The sequence below is a fragment of the Canis lupus genome, chromosome 21 (assembly GCF_003254725.2).
Source record: "Canis lupus dingo isolate Sandy chromosome 21, ASM325472v2, whole genome shotgun sequence".
NCBI lineage: Eukaryota > Metazoa > Chordata > Mammalia > Carnivora > Canidae > Canis > Canis lupus.
The window spans coordinates 11,727,674-11,747,908 of record NC_064263.1 but is presented as its reverse complement, the minus strand read 5'-3'; the positions used below and the strand labels follow the sequence as shown (position 1 = coordinate 11,747,908).

The window sequence follows — 20,235 nt, the reverse complement described above, 5'->3', positions numbered from 1 at the left end:
AATAAAATCTTTAAAAAAATATTTCATCTCCATGTCCTTTCTCCTAGAATTTTTGTAAGCTACCACTCTCACAAAGCAAATCCTTCTCTGAGAAACAAAAGAGGAAATAAGTGAAATTGGTTTGCATGTCTTACTGAATTCTCACAATGAAAGAATAGCCTGGAAACACTTTCTCTTACTCCCAACTGAATATTCTTCAGTCTACACAACCCACTCTCTAATCATAAGCTTGAAATACTGTTAAGAATGGAGCAAAATCCAAAAAAAACAATTACATCCCAATCAGGATTACTGGCAACATGCTCAGCAGCTGGTGAAAACAAAGAGGAAGTGGCTAAACCCGAAGATCTCATCAGCCTGTTGATCACGTGAAGGGAAGCTCATAAGCTTTCTTATTGTTGTTCTCAAAAACACTCGGTATCACCCAAACGGAAACAAGGGACTTTAAAGAGATGACATAGAGCTCATAATAAGAGTGCATTTATAAATATGAACCTTGGGGAGAGATTATTGACAGAAAACTAGAAGCATCAATTTGCCCTGTTCCTGGTCTTCTTCAAAGACCTGTTTTGAAAGCCAGCCAACATGAGCTACTGTTGCTCTGCAGTCAACCAGAACATAGCCTATTGCTGGAGAAAAAGCAGTTCACAACGGCAGGAGCTTGTACTTTTCTGTGGGCGGTAGCTTGTGACTGCACAGCAGAGACCCAGACAAAAGGAAACTAGCTTGCTTCAGTGGGCTTTGTTTTTTGTTTTTTGTTAAGAAGAACTGATTTGAACATACAGAAGTAAGTATCCTCCCTTACGTCCTTCTGCTGATTTTGTACAATGTGCTTCCAAGGATCTATGGTATAATTTGATCCTGGTGAGGGATGTGATGTCATTTGAGCAAAAAAAAAAAAAAAAAAAAAAAAAAAAAAAAAAAGAAAAAAGAAAAAAAGAAAGAAAGAAAGAAAAGAAAGGCTTATATTAAAAATTATTTTAAGATTGGGAATAAACATGGGCTAGGAGAAGGAAAGGATGTGGCTTAGTGGCTAGAAGGAAAGAGGGTATGTTATGTGGAGAGTACATAATATGTGAAATCCTAGAAGTTAGAGGATCTAGTGTTTAGGGTGGGCAAGTACCATTTGGGTAGAAAGCAAAGCCAGTAAACCACTGTGGGGGAGAGGGGCAAGTATACCCCTAGACAAGGGATGGTTAGAGTCTCTAAAATCCAAGGTCTGATCCACAGACATTTGTTTCAATTTTGGTTTTGATTATATATTGGGATCATTTTTAAATGACCAATGCCCTGATATTGTAGGAAGCTCTCTCAGAGATTTTAGTATACCACATGGTAGAAGAAGCACCCTCACTTGGCCCTGGGTCGCTTCTATCTTGCAATACCCCTGACAGAATTTCTTGACTTCTTTTGCTTTAATGACCATCTGTAGTGCAGTCACTTGCTGATGTATCTGCCCCTCTAAACCTGTGGTTTTCAAATTTAAGATGCAGAGGCATTTCCAGGGTATCTTGTAAATTAATTTTTAAAAGACAGATTTTGATTTAGTAAATCTGGGGTGAAGTGAGAGTCTTAACATTCTAACAAGTTCTTTGCCAGCCCTTTGAACACACCGAGTAGCAAGACCTTAAATTACACATACTCACAGCTTTAATTTTGAGAAGCTTTTAAGAGTCTAGGCTTTGGTTTGTGACCACATTGACTTCTACCTTCTACTCGCTGGTCAAGTCTGGACACATTTATTAACCTACTAACCTGGTTTCCTCATCTATGAAATGAGGATAAATGAGGGTTTTGTGAGGATTATCAAAGATTGTTAAAGTAGACTTACATGCATGGCCTAGCACAAAGTTATTGTCTAATATATATTAAATACTGTTATCTTTAACTCCTGTAATATTTTCTCTCATCAGGGCTCCTTTAATTGTTTTTCTCTCCTCTACTTACTTCTACTGAATCTTAGAGAAAATTTCAGTTCACCTACTTGATCTCTAGTCCCCTGATTTCTCCCAACTTCCCTAATCCACTGCTTCTTCCCTGGCCTCTCTTCCCTTTTCACCCACATGTGTTCTCTGGTCAATCATGAAGACCACGTCTTCCATCCATTCACTCATTAGTATTTTCTGAGCACCTGTTACGTATCAGCATTGTGGTAAGCTCTAGGAGTATATTCGGTGGCTAATTGGTAAATTTTAATGTACATAAGCATGTATGTGTACATATGCATAGATTTTTTATATTAAACACTATACAAAGAATGGTAGCACACAATGCTCATACTCTTTATTGTAAATTTCACAGAGCCAATTTATTCCCAAAGAATTTTATTTTTTGGCAAACATTCTTCAGCCAACTTATGGCTGTAACTGATGAACAAACATAGTTCACATAGGAATGTCACTTGATTTTTTTAATATATACTAATAAAATAAAAGGAAAATGTAATTTTATCTGTTTACTAACAACATGCTTCCTTGCTAATCTCAGTTTTTGAATACCAGAAGAATCACATTTCCTAGTTTTTGTGTAACAGCTATAAGCACAGTCCATTTTTAAGCTTAATCTGTGTTATTGACATTTTCACCATTTTTTAAAGTATAGACAAGAAAATAAATGATAAATCAAGTCATAAACTAGTGTTTGTTAATTTCCGTAGTATAGATACTTCTACTACGACTGATTTCAAGTTCCTAATGTGACATCATTGAACAGGTATTTGGGAAGAGATATGCAGTAGCATATCAATAAACAGTGTTTGTACTGTACAGATACAATCAATGAAAATAACCTCAAGAGAATAGATAAGACGATACAGGGTATGATAAATAGGAAGTGATCAGTTCTGATTATTTACTAACTTTTGAAAATATAGTTCAGGGGGCATTTTTGGTGGCAGAGCCAGTTAAGCATCTGACTCTTAGTTTCAGCTCAGGGCAAGATCTCAGGGTTGTGAGATTGAGCCCCCTCTCAGGCTTCATGCTCAGTACAGTGTCTATTTGAGTTTCTATCTCTCTGCTCCTGCACCTCCCAAGTAAACAAATAAATATCTTCACTTTTAAAAAGAAAATACAGTTTGATTATAAATTTAAAATTTGTAATATCTATGTTTAACAGATTGCAAATTTTCTGAATAATTAATCATAGGCACTTGCTAGTTGGTACAAGCTGGCTCCAACACACCACTTGTGAACACTTGTGAAACTGTCTCTTCATTGCCTTCATGAAGCTTGAAGTCTAGAAATGGAGATGGAGGCAGAGAAATAAGTGGGCATGGGTCCTGGAAGGACACCTAAACCAAACTTGGAAAGATCAGTGGATACGAAGAACCCTGACCCCCATTATCTTTGATCTCTGGTGTTATGCCCAGGAACACGTTATGTTACATAAAGAGACTTTGCAGATTTAATTGAGTTTATAAAGTAGTTGGCCTTAGGATAGAGAGGTTACCTTGGATTATCTTAGCATGCCTAATGTAATCATATGAACCCTTAAAATCTAAGAAGGGGGCAGAGGCAGAAATCAGAAAGTTTTAAGTATTAGAAGGCTCTGATGCCCCACTGTTTGCTTGAAGAGGAAGGGAATCATGGAACAAGGAAAAAAGGGATAATGGTCCTAAAATCTTGAAAAATGAATTCTGCCAATAACCATTAAGTTTAGAAAAGAAACCTCAACTCCAGATGAGAACCAGAGCTCTGGCCGATATCTTGATTTTAACCCAGTGATGAGAACCTAAGAAGATAATTGTGTCATACCATGCCAGACAGCTGACCTAAAGAAATGGTGAGGTAACAAGTTTGTGCTGTGTAAATCTGCTCCATAAGTGGTAATTTGTTATATACTGATAGAAAAGTGATACAATCAGTGAAGAAAGTATCAACATAATAGTTTTGGAGGAAGAGCAGAGGAAGAATAAATTATGTTAACAAATAATTCTTGAGAGCCTATTATATACTATCCACTCATCTGAATTTCTCTCATATTCAATATGTGTTTTGCATGCACACACACACACACACACACACTCATAAATACAATTCCTGTCCTTCATGGAGTTTCCTTTCTGAACATTTAAGTATATATAACAAAGCTCATAATGTATTTTTAAGTGGAAAAGAAAAGTGATTACAAAATATGTTGGATTGGGTAAGCATGTTTGTGTGTATATGTGTGTGGTGTGTGAAAGGAAACAGGTGAGAAAAAATACGAATTTATACATAGAACCAAACATTGGAAAAATATACTTCAAACATTAGATTTTATCTCTAGATGATTTTATTTAACTTTCTTTTCATATTTCCCAAATTTCCTGTAATAAATATATTTATAAGATGAATTTCATTCAAAATTTATAAATACATTTATAAAATTTTTCATTCAGAATGAATTGATTTTGAATTTATAAAATTCAAAAATATCTCCACATATTTTAGTTAGACTATAAAGTGCAAAGTGCTATGAATCACTTATACACAAGATGTTATGGGAATGGATATTTCTTTTTTCTTTTCTTTTTTTGCAGGGGTGGGGGAGGGGAGTAGATATTTCTAAATTAAATGATGCCTGAGTGGAATCTCTATGCTCAGCTTTGAGAGATAAAAAGATTTTTAGGAGAGAACCTAGAGAATGACATTTCAGAAAGAAGACCCAGGGGGAAGAGAGGCTGAGTATGGAGTGCTCAAAGACAATATTACGTGTGTAGTTCTAAAGTGTGCCTTGGGGTAGAGCAGGAAATGGGAATTGAAAGCCATGCTATGGAACTTAGGTTTTATCCTTTAAGGGCTAAGGCACTTAAGCAGAGAATTCACTTATGGTCAGACTTTCACTTTTGGTAGATTATAGTGATAGCAGTATGAAACATGTAGAATAGAAAGGTTAGAGGCAGAGGCAGACAGGAAACATGGAGACTTGTCAGGAAGTTAATGTCCAGGTTTAAAAAAAAAAAATGACCGGTCTGGACCAGGGCATATAGTGAGAATGAATGAAGAGAAACATTTTATAGATAATTAAGACATATTTAGGGCTTATATCCTACTCTGCCAACGTCATACTACAGAGCTAAATTAACACCACAACTCATTAAAGACTGCACTTAGTCCCTACATAAAATGCCTACATGATTCTCCAACTGGAAGAAGAATGTCAAAGGGGATGGGAAGGCCAAGACTCAAAGGCTTTAGAAGAGCTCGTTATTTGGCTTAGACCTAACTTCTGAATGCACAAAGGAGATAGGGATAGAAATTGCCATGCTCTGATCCAGGACAAGGCCGTGGAAAGATGGGAAACAGCACTGAGCCTGAGAGACTCCTGAGGAAGACACAATAGGCCTCAACAACAGACAAACACCGGAGGAGCCCCAATCCTGTGGGCTATTGAAGGACAGGCTGTGCAGAGATGGGACTTGGATAGGAAGAGAGGGAGTTTTGTTTTTGAATCATATTCAATTTTTGTGGCAGCATAGATTTCCAATTGGCATAAAGTGAGTCAGGAATTAACAGAGAAAGCAAAGAACTTGAGTATGTCATGAGAACAGGATGTCAGGACATGTTTGCTGGCAGTGAGAAATAACTTGGCTGTCCATGCTAAGGGGGGGCATAAGGCACAAGGAGGAATAAATTCTCAAACTCTCTTTGTCCCATGCTTTCCCTCATTCAAGTTCTGCTTTATGTTTATGCCATGAGAGCAAGGGTTTCCTAGTATGATTTTGAGGCTTTCTCTTATCATCTCTCCCTGACTATACATTTGGGAAGTCTCTAAAAACCCTCCAATTGGGATCCCTGGGTGGCTCAGTGGTTTAGCGCCTGCCTTTGGCCCAGGGCGTGATCCTGGAGACCCGGGATCGAATCCCACGTCCGGCTCCTGGTGCATGGAGCCTGCTTCTCCCTCTGCCTGTGTCTCTGCCTCTCTCTCTCTGACTATCATAAATAAATAAAAAATTAAAAAAAAAACCTCCAATTAAGAGACAAATCTTCCTTTTCCATATACGATGAGTGACTGTTGGTACTGAAATCCAAACCAAGTTGTGACTGATCTCTGCCTTCCTGCTGGCAGCCCTTGATGAGTGTGAAGACCAGGATGCTAGAGGGGACAAGAGAAGCCCCCAAACAAGGTCATAATGAGGCTTTGCAGTGGAATGCAAAGAGCCTGAGATCAGAAATCAGTAGCACCTATGACACATGCCTTCTGAAATGATGCCCAGGGCAGCCCGGGTGGCTCAGCAGTTTAGCGCCGCCTTCAGCCCAGGGCCTGATCCTGAAAACCCGGAATCGAGTCCCACATCAGGCTCCCTGCATGGAGCCTGCTTCTCCCTCTGCCTCTGCCTCTGCCTCTCTCTCTCTCTGTGTCTCTCAGGAATAAATAAATAAAATCTTTAAAAAAAAAAATGAAATGATGCCCAGAGAGGGCCACAATACCATTTCTCTGAAGAGCCCTCTGAATTCTGCTCTTTGGGGAAGTCAAACCTTTAGTGAGGTCTGAGGGGGTTAGACCATCCCAGATAATCCCTAAGATTCTTTTCTTTCTTTCTTTTTTTAAAGATTTTATTTATTCATGAGAGACACACAGGGAGTGGCAGAGACACCCGAAGAGGGAGAAGCAGGCTCACTGCAGGGAGTCTGATGTGGGACTTGATCCCAGAACCCTGGGATCATGACCCAAGCCAAAGGCAGATGCTCAACTGCTGAGCCACCCAGGCGCCCCCCACTCTAATATTCATTTCATTTTCACACTTAGATTCCATGGACAAGGAGAATTGAAAATAACATTTGGAGCTTTTGTAGAAAATTAGAGGAATCTACAAAAGTGAGATTTCCACAATAGAATAACAGAGGATTTAAACTGAACCAACATAAAAGGCCACAGGTAAAAATCAGAGGGATGCACTTTTTAGTGAGGCCTATTTTGAGTTTCAAAGGGATGTGCCTCACACTAGGCCCACATTAAAATATATTTGGGATATGGCAGGAGCAGTGTCTGTGTGTGTTTATTTCCTTGTACTCAAGTGAAAATTCTTCCTTCAGCAAAAAGCCCCAAGGTACAGGAAATACAATGAGGAGGCAGTGGGTGATGGGGTGGGGTGGCAGAGAGCTGCTGTGCGCCCCAAAGTCTTCAGATTGGATACAAGGAAATGATCTGTCACATGACCTCCAGGAACCTGAAGGCTTGAGGCACTGCTTTTCTGAGAAGACTAGTCTGGCAAACACCCGCCCACAGCTTCCTCTTGCTAGCTAGTCCGAAAGGAGTTCACTGTTAGCAAGGCAAGAGCAGCTCCCCTGATGCTCCTCTTCCCACCCTCCAGTATGGCTCGGAGAAGCCTGCACATTTCCTTTACTCCTCAGAGGGCTGCTCTCTCCTGTGGTAAATACTCCCCTGGGAACTTTTTTTTCTGTTTATTACCATGTTCCTAATCATTTACCTTCAACAGATTTTCTTTTTTATATGAAAACTATTGTTAGGGCACTGTTTGGCTCAGTTGGTAGAGCAGATGACTCTTGATCTCAGGATTCTGAGTTCAAGTCTCACCTCGAGAATGGAGCCTACTTAATTAAAAAAAAAAGAGTCTGTAAAATGCAATTGTTGCCAATGAGATAGAATAAAGCTTACTTCACAATTTTATCACTGGTTAGGCCCATGGAGATGCGCAGTAACATTTCTGAGGCCTTTTATTTCTTTCATTTTTTAAAAAAAGGACTTATTTGGGCTACGCTTCCATCAGCTAGGTCTTTTTTTCTGGGACAGGCTGAAATTGTCCACAGAGGGATGTGGGTGAAATAAAGTCAGAAAGGCAGAGAAGGGATGCCTGGATGGCTCCGTGGTTGAGCGCCTTCCTCTGGCTTAAAGCATGATCTCGGGTCTGGGAATCGAGTCCCACATTGGGCTCCCCTCGAGGAGACTGCTTTTCCCTCTGCCTATGTATCTGCCTCTCTTTCTGTGTCTCTCATGAATAAATAAATACAATCAGAAAGAAAAGAAAGAAAGAAAGAAAGAAAGAAAGAAAGAAAGAAAGAAAGAAAGAAAGGAAAGAAAAAGAAAGAAAGAAAGAAAGAAAGAAAGAAAGAAAGAAAGAAAGAAAGAAAGAAAGAAAGAAAGAAAGAAAGAAAAGAAAGAAAAAGAAAGAAAGAAAGAAAGAAAGAAAGAAAAAGAAAGAAAGAAAGAAAGAAAGAAAGAAAGAAAGAAAGAAAGAAAGAAAGAAAAGAAAGAAAGAAAAAGAAAAAAGAAAGGCAGAGTGGAATTCCTGCATCGAATTACAAGAAAAACCGTACCTGTGTATGTATGATCTTGGTTTGGAAAAGGTTAATTATCATATTTCTAAGAGTAAAAAGCAGAGCAAATGATTCAGTGAACAATTTTAAAACTGAATTTTGATCCTCTGTTTGAAATTTCCCTGGAAGATAAGTTTGTGGTCAGTCCAATTCCTACATTGACTCTAAGGGTCCCAGTCTGTGAAATGTTGAGTGCTAGATGGACTAGAACTCTTCAGATTACCTTCCTTTGCCTTCCTCCCCCAATTGTCTCTTTCCCACTGAATTCTATAGTAAAAGATGATAACGTCCTAACTTTTCTAGGACAGCCAGCTGGCAGAGTGTGCCTTTTCTTGGGTAGAAGGAAATTCTAAGATCTTTCTTTTTGTCTATGTTCATGTATCCTTCAAAACAAGACAACAGGCTTTTCGCGCGCTATTCGTACCCTTGTTGTCCTTGTGACCACTCAGGTCGGCGCTTACTTTCGGTTGTATCTGTATGTGGCGAGGAGTTTCCTTACTTGGGACGCCTGGGTGCTTGAGCGGTGACCGGGTCTCTCAGCAATGAAGAAATAATATCCTTTAGGAAAAAGAATTCCTTTCTTTCAGGGAAAAAAAAAAAAAAAAAGAAAAAAAAAAAAAACAAAACAAGACAACAAACTTCCTTCATCATGAAGTCTCCTTTAATTCTTCCAAACCAATAACTAAATAAATTTTGAGAATTATAATAAAAGATTTCCCTCTCGTACACTTTCAAAGAGCACAAAGCAGTGTTTTGTTAATCTATAATTAGAATTTAGGGATTCCAAGTTATGGATTAAGCACCTTACAAGTACTAACATTGTAGATAAATATAACTTTTGTCTCCCTTTTGCAATGAATAATGAGATGAAAAGATGATTAGGTGACTTGCCCAAGGCCACTGGTAAATGGTGGAGCCATTTATTTGAGGTATTGATACACATACTCTTTAACTTTACTGATGTTTATACTACGTATGTCTTATCTTCATTTTTCCTTGCAACAATTAACATTTAACAATTAACATTAACAATTAACATTTCTAAAGGGCTTTACATTTTATCCATTCATGAGCTTATTAACAGCAAGAACACTTGTGATGTGGCTATTATTATCTCCCCCATTTTTGTCAATGAGTAGGGCTCCCCACATTTCATGGGAAGTATGTGGTAGCACCTAAACTGAGTCATGTGCTTTGATTATAAATTCCACTCTTCCTGAGACCACTGAACTCTCTCACCTAGCTTCATTCAAGGTCAGCATGGTGTTTTTAGTGCCTTTGTATGGCCAGGCCTTTCTCTTCATCATAGCCATCTAGCAGTCTAAGTTGTGCAGACAAGGAAGAGGCATTCCCATACTGTGTCAAGGCTCAGAGAAGCCTGTATAATCCCTTTACTCCTAAGAGCTACCTTAGGGAGACAGTATTCAGATCTTTCTAAAGTTGTATTACTTCCAAAGGATTGAGGGGTATCACTTTACATTGGGCCATTATAGGAGGTCATAGAATGTAAGGAGCCAAGTCAATATGACCAGTGGTTTTATATGACCTGGTCAATATATCAAGTAGCTTTCACCAGCCCAAGTCTGGATATTGGTTCATAGAATCGTTCCTTTTCTTCTCTGAGGATAAAGGTCCAGTTCCATTTGGCCAACACACACTAGGAAAAACTAACGTGGAATATAGTTACTTAAATGAATCCCTAAAATAGTTCAAGGACATGTTATAGTTAATTTATCCTTAGTCACTTTCTTGAGCACTATGTGCCAGATTCTATGTGTATATTAGAGCTTAAACGGGCAAAACAGTGAACAAGAATTTGTCCACACCCTCAAGGATTTCATAACCTTGTGAGAGAGAGATGCAAGACTGTTATGCTGCAGGCTAGTTGCTCACAATGACAAAAGCAGGGTGCTTTGCAATCAGCGAAGAGGATCACTTATACTGCACAGAGATGGGTAAAGCAGAAGGTGGCAATGGAGGGGAGGAGAGTGATTGAAGAAATAAGATACAGGGGAGTGTATTCCTGGCAAATGGAATAGCATGCACACAAGTGAGAGATAAAAGAGGACCCAGCAAAGGGCAGCCCTGGTGGCTAAGGAGTATAGCACCGCCTTCGGCCCCGGAGCCTGATCCTGGAGACCCAGGACTGAGTCCCACATTGGGCTCCCTGCATGGAGCCTGCTTCTCCCTCTGCCTGTGTCTCTGCCTCTCTCTCTCTGTCTCTCTCATGAATAAATAAATAAAATCTTAAAAAAAAAAAAAAAAAGCCCGGCTGGAGTTTAGCACTCCTGGAATGTACTTGTACAGTAGGACTGGAAAGTCTTTTGCTTCTTGGGAGATTAGAGCAACTGCTGGTCTCTGAAAGTTATATTGTTTCACAATTCACTCATCTAATAATGTCATTACACATTAAAAGAATTATCTAGGCTTTTGGACAAAGAAGTTTCAACTGTTAAAAACAACTTATGCTCACAGTGCCTAGTATCTTGCTTCAGAAATAAGTAGATGGAGGATAGCGTTTTCTGGTTACTTTACTGTGTAGTAAACTGTCCCAAATGTAGTGGCTTCAAACAACAAGAATTTTATTATGTTTAGATTGGGTAGGTCAGAAGCTTATAGAGGACCAATGAAGAAACATGTTACACATGTATGGCCTAAGGCTACCTCTTATAATAAAGTATAAGAACACATCTTGTGATGGACCACTGGAACTGTGTAGTATTGGAGGGCAAGCCAGAGCATCTGAGAGGCTTCTTGGAGGCAGACTTCTTCCTCTGGTTTCCTCGGTCCAGCATTCAACCAAGCCTTGAGTGGCTTTCCATGCCTGGACTCCTGCTTAGCACCAGGTGACTTGCGTGGAATCTTTATTCTCATTCTACACAAGATTTTACAAATGTACTTACATGAATGGATGATCTGCTGAGGCCACAACGGCCTCTCGTGACTACCCTTTTATCCTGTTTGGCCTCATCCTTTTTCTCTTTAGTTCAGAACTAAGCTTGAGTTGAGATGTCCAGATTCTCTCAGAAGGACTAGAGTCTATACCCCTGTTAGACTCCTGAGAGTACTCAAACCTCTCAGTTTTGTTTTGTTTCTCTTCTTCCACCCCCAGTATAATTTGAAAAATCTTACGAAGCTAAGAGTAAGAACCATATTTCATTGGTTTCTTTTTAAAATTTTATTTTAAAATGATTTTTTGAATAGGCAATGCATTCACATAGATCAAAATTCTATGATGAATAGATAAATAGATTGCCTTCTACACCATCATGTGCCTCATAAATCTTTCCAATTTTTTTTAGTATAGGACCTCAAAATACTCACTGAATTTTAACAGCCAAGTACACACAGTACATGAGATGATTTACTATGAAGCTAATGAGTCTTAAAGTTTGAGGCACCTCACTTGCCTAGTCCCTATCCTAGTTTGTTTGGGTTGCTATTTCAAACTACTGTAGACTGGGTGGCTTATACATAACAGAAATTTATTTTTCACAGTTCTGGATGCTAGGCAGTCCAAGATCAAGGTGCCAGCAGATTTGGTGTCTGCTGAGGACCTGCTGCCTAGTTCATAGTTATCTTTTTGCTGTGTCCTCACATAGTCTAGAGGAGCTCTCTGTGGTCTCTTTTGTAAGAGCACTGATCCCACTCATGAAGGCTTCACCCTCATGACCTAAGCACCTCCCAAAGGTCCTACCTCCTAATACCAACAGAATGAGAGTTAGGATTTAATCTAATAATTTGGGGGACACACAGTGTCTATAGCAGGCTCCTTCCAAGTCCCCTTCCAGGAGCACTATCAAATTGCTTTGCAAAATTGGCAATCATAATGTTTTAACCACATTAGTTGAGTCTATGGACTCTCTTCACTCAAACTCCCCTTGCCAAACTCTCCTTCCTGAAAAGTATTGGGAGAGTACCTGTGGGCAATTTTACGATCTGGCCAAAGAGAAATTGAAGTGGGAATACATTTTGTTTGTGTTTAGGGAGAGATATTTACGAGCTTTACAGTCTCTTCTGTGAACGGCTAAGATATTGTAAAGCATAGTGTTGATTTTCCATTATATTGCTACTGCTCACTCACCTACTGTCATCATGTGGCAACTCACCTACTGTCATAATGTGAATCTGCAAGGGCAGAGTTATTTGCTATATAAAAATGTGTTTTGGCACCTGGAGTTGGAAGTATGTGTGAGAAAAAAAAAAGTATTATAGTGCTGGAAGAGACTGTTTATTAAGGAGAATATTGTGTTATTTTTCTAGACTTTGTGATGTTTGTACTCTGTCAGCACTATTATATTTGTAACTTTTCCCCAAGTCTTTTGTCAATTTTAAAACAGGTTTTTACATAATTTTGTGTTACTTTGTGTTCTTTTCTTTAAGTACCCAAAATTGTAAGAACTTTTGACCCCACAGAATATCGATCCTCTCCTAAATAGCCCAGCAGGTGCTTCACTACTTTCTGTTACTTCTTTGCCCATCTGTCTCCCAGGAATGACCCAAACAAACAATAGAAGCATTGGCTGTGTTTCCCACAATACAGTCTTGGTACTTTCTTGGTCCTTGCCAAAGTCACCAGATCATAACTCCATCATTATTGTTCATATTAAAATTCAGTCTTTACAAGTCATCTTGGTTATGCCAATGCCAAGTTAATGAGTTGAGGAAAGGACAAAAAATGAGAAACGTAAAGGCAAACTAAGGTAGAGATGAGAGAGCATCTCCTCTGCTGCCTTTCTCCACAAACTTTCCTAGTTTTATTTCCAATTTGCTCAGCAGTGTGTGCTCACTTTTTCTCTGACCTTGAAAGGGCACCGTTAGATATGCACAAGCGAGGAACATGAAGAATTCCAGATAAACTAGACACTGACACAACACGCAGAGTCTGAGTCATTTGTTTTCTTTGACAGTACTTTACCATGCTGGATGGAAGGAGAAAAGACCATCAGTAAAGCAAATTGCTCAAATGGAGTTATAAATCAAGCTCTGTACTCTTCAGAGGATTTATTCAGTGAAGACATGTCCAATCCAGCCCCTCATAGCTTTATTATTACTATTATTATTTTGCTTATGTAGAGAAATAACAGTTAATACAGTTAACTAACTCAAGGTAGAGGAGTATTATTAAAAAAGAGTACTGTAAAATGTTATTCATTTCTCAAGACATCATCAAATATTTTAAGGTTTGGATTTAATAACATATAATATAATTTCTTTTATGGGATTTTTATGTTTTCCCAATCTTTATTACACAGTGCATTTCATATTTCAAAATCCTAATAAGATCAGTTGAATGTGTCCTGATCCAAGTTACAAAAAACCGTGGCTTTTACAGCCACATTGTCGCATTCCCCCAGTTATGTCTTTCTCCGTGACTGAATCTACTTTATATTTATTCATATTTTTCTATTTATTAAATATACAAGTCTAGTATGATATGTTCTGTAAGAGGAAAGACTGGGGTCACAAGGATTTCCCAAGCTGGTTTGGAGAGATGAGTGAGGGAGAGATGAGGAAAACAGAAAGTCTTCTAAACTGAATTTAAAGCTTTTTTTAAAAGAAAGACCACATCTGTTTTGTTCTCCATTCTTTGCCCACTACATATGAGTTCCTGGCATTTGAGAGTTGTTCTGGTACTGGGAAGCGATGTGGGAGAAGAAAAAAGAAGTTGTTTTACATAGAGATAACAGACATTTTCAAAAGAGGAGGGAATAAAGAGATTAACATTAATAATTTATTAGGGCCTAAAATGTGCTAAAATTGCTACGTGGCTATGGTGAAAGATACACTTGAAGAGTGGTGATCATTTATTAAGTACATCCATACCAGAGAGCCTCACAATTTTCAGCAATATTTAAAAGAGGTCATTTACTTGGAAAGAACCAGGTAGTTGGCAACATAATTGGGCTACAGCTGAAACCATCAAACCTCTGAACCACAATTTGTATGAGGAGATAAATTCTCTTTGTTATTTAAGCCAGTTTCTGTTATTTGCAATTGAAAGTAGCTGAGCTTTATGTCAGATAAGATAAAGGGTAATAGCAGAAAAAGTGATGGTGCTCTCACCAGGCTGCTCTAAATGTGTTCTGTAGAACAATTGCAGTAGTAGCATCACCCTGTGTGGAGGCCGAGAAAAATTAAGGCCATTCCACCTCAAGTTTAGCATTAGCACAAGTACAGCCATCTTAGGTCCCTGGGAATAAGGGCTGAACTTTACAGGAAAATCTGCAGATTGTCCTAGACTGCGAATCCCATATCGGAAAGACAATAAAGCTCAGAACGTCCTCGGCAGAGAATCCCGTGTCAGATCTTAAGAAACTCCCCCACCCTTTCCCCCATATTGGAATGGAAAAAATTCCTCCACCCCTTCGGAAGATCCCCTAGACCAGCCCCATAAAAAACCCAGCTGTAACCCACTTCGGGGTCCAAGTCCCTGCTCCGCTGTATGGAGTACACTTGGACCCAAGCTCGAGCTTGCTAATAAACCCTCGTGTACTTGCATCGGTGTCGGCTCCTTGGTGGTTTCTCGGATTCGCAATCTTGGGCACAACACCGGAACTCAGAAAAGCAAATACTTGGGCCCCACCCCAGACCTTCTGAATCTCTAGGCCAGAGCCAGGGATCCCTTTGAACAAGCTTTCCAGGTGACTTTTATGCTTACTGAAATTTGAAACCCACGGCAGTCCTGAGAGATCCCTCCTAAGTCACAGGCACTGATTACACCACTGAAAGGAAGACCAGCCTTTGAGTGGCACAGTTGCAAAATATTCTTTCCTAAGTGTATGTTGAGGTAAACACTTCATAGTTTCAAGAGATACAAAGATTTGGTTCTTACCAGAGGTATGCCCCAACTAATTATGAATCAATTCTAGCTGGTTTCTTCCCAAAAGGAGAGGTGAAGCAGCTGGAAGAATATTTCTTCTTTATTTCAATATTTCTTCTTTATATAAAGAAAAGTGTATCCTACAGGTTCTTTGGCTGCTAGAAACAGTATAGGTGAAGGGAGAGCAGAAGGCTAGCTGAGGACAAAGCACAAGCTGACACCCCGCAACCATCCCCAGGTGAGATATGTGTGACATTCCTCCGAAACTCCTGGCTTTCCTAAGCATCTTTATCAATAACCAAGTTTCCAGAAGGAAATGTAGATACAATTAAATGTCCTTATAACCTGCACCCCTTTGACAGATAATTGAAGTGGGCAGAGCATAATATTCCTCCAGGAAGTTCCCAACTGTCTTAATGTTAATGCCTTGCTAGAGGGCAAAGGCTTAACTTGACAATGGCAAGGGCTCCAGTATCTCATTGGCCCTATTTAGCATATGAAAGTTCTTTTGGAAAAAAATCTCCCTTTTCCTTATTTCCTCCAGCTCCCAAGTATATAATCAGCTACCCCTCACAACCCAGGGGCAGCAGCTCTTTCTGCCCATAGGTCCTGTTCCAGTGCTTTGATAAAACCACTATTATGGGGGATCCCTGGGTGGCTCAGTGGTTTAGCGCCTGCCTTGCCTGCCTTCGGTCCAGGGCATGATCCTGGAGCCCGGGGATGGAGTCCTACGTCAGGCTCCCAGCATGGAGCCTGCTTTCCCCCTGCCTGTGTCTCTGCCTCTCTCTCTCTCTCTCTCTCTCTCTCTCTGTGTGTATATCTCTCATGAGTAAATAAATAAAAAATCTTTAAAAAAAAAAAAACCACCATTTTGCACCAAAGACATCTCAAGAATTTTCTTGATTGTCAGCTCCAGACCTCACCCCACCAAACCTCACCTATATATCAAAACTACATCATAGGTCTCTAATGATTTTATTATTTATTAAAGATTTTATTTTATTCATTGGAGAGAGAGAGAGAGCACGAGCAGTGGGAGAGAAGGGAGAGAGAAGCAGACTCCCCGCTGGGCAGGGAGCCCAATGTGGGGCTCTATCCCAGGATTCAGGCATAAGACATGAGCCAAAGGTAGGCACTTAACCAATTAAGCCACCCAGGCACCCCTCTATGATTTTACATAAGGAAAAGATGTTTAGTGGAAAGACTCTGCCTAATTCACAGGAATCAGTGAAGCTTGTAGCAGCAGAAACACGGGTTTGTTCTCCTTTGAGGGCTTCACTGGATGAGTCAGTTACAATAATCTTATACTCTTGCATATCTCCACTCAAGTGTGTACATGTGTCATTACCACTATAAAAAGGCAGATTGGCCTACCTTTGGGCCCCATGATCACACATGTGTCCTGTTCATGATTGGCAGACTCATAGACTCACATGGATGGAGCTGGTGAAGTTGCTGTACCCTCAAAGGAAAAGCTGCTGGACATACAAAAACACAGATACCTGTGATGATGCTTCTAATTCAGAAAAATGAAGAAGAAATAAAAGATTGTGAAAAAAGCCGAACATGAGTAATGAGAATGAAGTTATGACAGTTATGAGAATGAAGTTTGAAAAGTTATGACATTGACTTAATGGGATATATATATTTAATAAGCAACAAAAATCATTAAAGAACATATGCTACTTATTGTGCATTCATGACAAGTATGAGCCTTGTTTTATATACAGCAGAGCCTCTCAATATCTGCACAATTTATAATTATTCTTTGTTGGGGTTGGGGATATGTGAACCTGTGCATTGTAAGATGTTTAGCAACGTCCCTGGCTCTACTTACCTAGTACTGGCAGCTTCTCCCCACCTCACGACAATCACCGATTATCTCCAGACATTGCCAAACGTCCTCTGGGTCAAAACCGCACCTGGTTTAGAACCACTGATTTAGAGGTTTCAGAGCTTCTGGAAAAGACACAACCCAGGAAGGATGATTTTCAAGCACTGTTGGGAAAAGGAAAGCTTGCCATTGATCATAGGAGGCAGGGATAAATTGGCATGGCTGTTGTACTTTCTACTGATTCAATTAGATATGGGTGAATGTAAACATCCTTATCAATCAGAGATGCCTTATTCTTCCAAAGCATCTATCATGTAAGGGAAGGAAAGCTTCAGCAACCATCTCTCACTCCTGCTGACTTCTATCAGGATTAAAGACATTTAAAAATAGGATTCTAAATGTTGAGTAGGAAGTTAAAGTGAAGGGACAACAGATCCCAGGTGGTATTTTTGACATATCTTCCTAACCATGAGACTTTAGAAGAGAAAAATGGTCTCAGAATTGAACATTTGGCTACCCAGATGGTACTGGCAATCATTTGGACTTCTGAACAATAGCCTAAGACACTGGAATGATGAGCTCTTGGATGACATAGTCTATTTCACTAAGGCAGGAACATTTGTTCATTAGGAATAGTGACAGAGGGTGGTCTGCATCAGAGTTATTACCTAGAATACCACTTTCTGGGCCCTAACAAAGACCCACTGAGCTCACTGGGAAAAGGAGATTGGAAGTTATGGAATTTGCAACTCAAAATTAGTGCTATCGGTGTTCCTTATGCACTGTGAGCTTTGAGAATGTATGGTCTACTAGGTAGTTTATCTGTCAATTACACAGCATCAAACCAGGTAAAGAGTGAGTGAAAAATATGTTAAGAAAGTTCTAATGTGAAGAAAGGACCAGATATAAAGTATCTGGTAATTCTAAAGACAAAAACAAAACAGAACTAAAAACAGTAATAAAGAGGACAAGAAAATATATACCTACATATTAACTTGTAAAATTGAAATTATTACCTCAGATAATAAACATCAATCTTATAAGGATAACTGAGACTTGCTGGATTTAAGTGTGAGCCCTATTTAAGAAACAATACATCTCTTTTAGGCTAGAATTTGGAGATCTACTCTATATCAAGAAATATAGAAATCTGCAAATTAGATTTTAGAGTCTATTTTCATGAGGACAGAGGGAGGGAAATAGAGGTAGTATCACAGTGGATATACACAGTGGATATAGAAGCAGCAGAGATCAGTTACAGAAATGAATAATATATCCTAAGAAAGGACACAAAGTCAATCCTGCAATATCTGCCAAAACACTTCTCCGGCTCAAAGAAGAATTTCTGACAAATTCTTTACTATCTTTTGGATAATTTCATTCCTGAGAAGAAGATAAAGTAGCTAGGGTAACTGATATATGGGGCCTAAAGACAGTGAAATGAAAGAGATTTGCCTTCGGGTAGAAAGCTGCCATGTTTGTTAGTTTATATAGCCAGGAAAGGAAAAGACCAAGCATAGTCTGAAGTTAGCTTTGCAAAGCAGATTTCAAATTCTGAGAGAAAAAAAAAGTACAAAACAGCCATGACACAGCATTATGGAACATCTGCAAGGGAAGTTTTACTAGAGAGATTGCAAAACACTAAAAATAAATAAATAAATAAAGCAATTGGCATTGTACAGTTGCAAGTGGCCTTAACAAAGAACAAAAGGACATAATTTAAAGAATCAGTGACATTGTATAGAGAGCCTGAAGTGACCGGATTTTCAAAAAATTACTATGTGTGTGGGAGGATAATATATCAAACTATCAAAACGGTTACTCTTTCTCAGTTCTCATATTAAAAAAAAAAAGATCAGCCTAATTCACTTCCTCATAAATTTTTCTAGAGTGTGAAACAGAAGCTTTTTTGGTCTATGGCTCTTCTTTATTTTTCTGTAAGAGTCCCTTAAGTTTATTACAGAGATTATACTAATGAATGTCCCTGAATGGTAGACACGAGTGTTGTAAAAACACTTCTAAGAGATTTCCTTAGCCTGAGAAAGGGATAGAGGTCAGTGGGTTCTGAAAACAGCTAAGTCTCACATTCAACAAAAGACCACCCTTCAGTAAGTTCCCTAGACCACAGAAAGAATGCCTGTGTAGTACAGCTAAAGACCATGGATAGCAACCACTGTCATTGCACACATTAGAAAAGATGCCTATGCCCTAGAGAATCATCAAGGTGGAGTCCTGTGTTTCAGGAAAACCAGTGTCTAAGAAGTCATTAACATGAACTGATGAACAAAGACCAGAGAGGCATTCCTAACTCTCTGGTGCCCCATGTGGAATCTTTGCACAAAATTTGATGGAAGAGTAACATTAACTTTCCCAACATGTACTCGCTGTGTGATACTGGGAAACTTACTCAGCCTCTTTGTGCTTCAGCTTCTTCTTCTGTGAAGTAATGATAATATAGCACCAAGTGTAAAGAGTCAATAAGACAATGTAAATACAGTGGCAACACAGTGTCAGAGATGTACTAGGGACTGGGTCAATAATTTCATTGTTCTTTTTTCTTTTCCAAGTTAAGAAATATAAATTTTTTTTGAGATTTCTGACTGGGTTGTCAGTAGCAGAACTATTTGGAAGTCTGCAAAGGAGGACTCAGTCCACCTAGGTCCTTTCTTGCACCAATGAAGGGCATTGGAGGTATACATTCTTGAAAAATTAAAGCAGAGAGGCTATGGATTTGCGGACACCCAGCAAAGAGGTGAAACTCTGTACTTAGAGTCATGGGATCCCTGGGTGGCGCAGCGGTTTAGCGCCTGCCTTTGGCCCAGGGCACGATCCTGGAGACCCGGGATTGAATCCCACGTCGGGCTCCCGGTGCATGGAGCCTGCTTCTCTGCCTCTCTCTCTCTCTGTGTGACTATCATAAATAAATAAAAATTAAAAAAAAAAACAGAGTCATTATTGAAAGTCTTATATATTGAAGGTAAGATTTCTCATCCTAGACTCCTTTGTCCATCAAGCTTCAAAGTGTCAGTAGCTAGGCTTATAGATTCCTGATAGAAGCTTGGAGGATTATTCTCTAGAGTATGCATATCAGTCAAGAAGCCCTGAATATGTACAATATGTACTTCCAATCAGCTCTTTGGGATCCCACTTTTAAATAGGAAAGGGAAAGAAAGTGTAAATATTTTCAGAAATATCTAAAACGAGAGAAAATCGGGGATCCCTGGGTGGCTCAGCAGTTTGGTGCCTGCCTTCAGCCTGAGGCATGATCCTGGAGACCAGGGATCGAGTCCCACATCAGGCTCCCTGTGTGGAGCCTGCCC

At 39.4% G+C, this 20,235-nt stretch overlaps 1 long non-coding RNA gene across 1 annotated transcript; it reads left to right on the top strand.

Annotated features, from left to right (window-relative positions):
- The first annotated feature begins 419 nt into the window (after positions 1-419).
- Positions 420-16,749, top strand: LOC118351846 (uncharacterized). The gene is made up of 3 exons (XR_004807998.2): positions 420-787; positions 15,228-15,319; positions 16,501-16,749. It is a non-coding gene; the product is annotated as an uncharacterized LOC118351846 (long non-coding RNA).
- The last annotated feature ends 3,486 nt before the right edge of the window (positions 16,750-20,235 follow it).